The sequence below is a fragment of the Theropithecus gelada genome, chromosome 4 (assembly GCF_003255815.1).
Source record: "Theropithecus gelada isolate Dixy chromosome 4, Tgel_1.0, whole genome shotgun sequence".
Classification (NCBI taxonomy): domain Eukaryota; kingdom Metazoa; phylum Chordata; class Mammalia; order Primates; family Cercopithecidae; genus Theropithecus; species Theropithecus gelada.
Genome location: NC_037671.1, coordinates 31,741,133 through 31,742,063, shown reverse-complemented (window position 1 = coordinate 31,742,063; position 931 = coordinate 31,741,133). Strand labels below are relative to the sequence as shown.

The window sequence follows — 931 nt, the reverse complement described above, 5'->3', positions numbered from 1 at the left end:
GATAGTAAAAGCTTCAATGCTTCCCGATGGGAAACACTGGATCACTTTTCCTGTGGGAAAGAACCGGTATGGAGGGAGAGAGGAAACAGGCTGGTTTCCTGTTCTCTCCAGACAAAATGGATGGACGCCCGTGCAGGTTAAGTGTCAGGTTTCTGGACAGGACGTTTAGGAAATTTTCTACTTGAGGTGAGAAGTGGGGAGTCATCAGCTCAGAATGAGAAGGCAAAAGCAGCGGATCAGCAGCGACTTTCTTCATCTGATTCAAGTTTTGGGAGCTGTTGAGCTTTTAAGAGGTTTCATAAGAATATTTTATCTTAGAAATTTAAAATAAAGGTAATGTAGACATTAAAAAGTTTAAATGAAGTAAAAACCAGTGTTGAAAACACCTGACGAAAAGCCTCCGTTGTCTGCCTCCTTAGCGCAGTAGGCAGCGCGTCAGTCTCATAATCTGAAGGTCCTGAGTTCGAACCTCAGAGGGGGCAGCTGCCGTTTTGTCCCCAACTTAAAAAACTAACCGTATTTGTTCATTATGTAATTATCTCTATAATGCCTTGGCCCCGTATATGTTGTCAAACAAATGAAGCCTCAGCTCTCTAAGTCCCGACGGAATATCAAGTTTCAGTAAATCTCTTTTAGTTTTTGTAGTACCATCTCTTTCCAGAGGGCATACTGTTTTGTCCAAGTTCCTCTGATCTCAATTCCCTCTTGGGACAGTATCCTCCTACCGGTGCAACTTAATCTATTGAAAAAATGAATAGACAGATAAAAACCTGATATTCAATTTGTTATGGCAGCCCTAGGAAACTAACACACCATCCCTTCTCTCACCAACCTCCCATCACGTCACCTCAAGCTGTTTTATTTTCTTCATATAATTTTTACTATATAAAATTTCCTTGTTCTTTTATTTTTTAACTTCTTTATTGTCTGT

At 40.4% G+C, this 931-nt stretch overlaps 1 non-coding gene across 1 annotated transcript; it reads left to right on the top strand.

The window, feature by feature from the left end:
- Positions 1-409: 409 nt before the first annotated feature.
- Positions 410-482, top strand: TRNAM-CAU. Its single transcript has one exon. It is a non-coding gene; the product is annotated as a tRNA-Met (tRNA).
- The last annotated feature ends 449 nt before the right edge of the window (positions 483-931 follow it).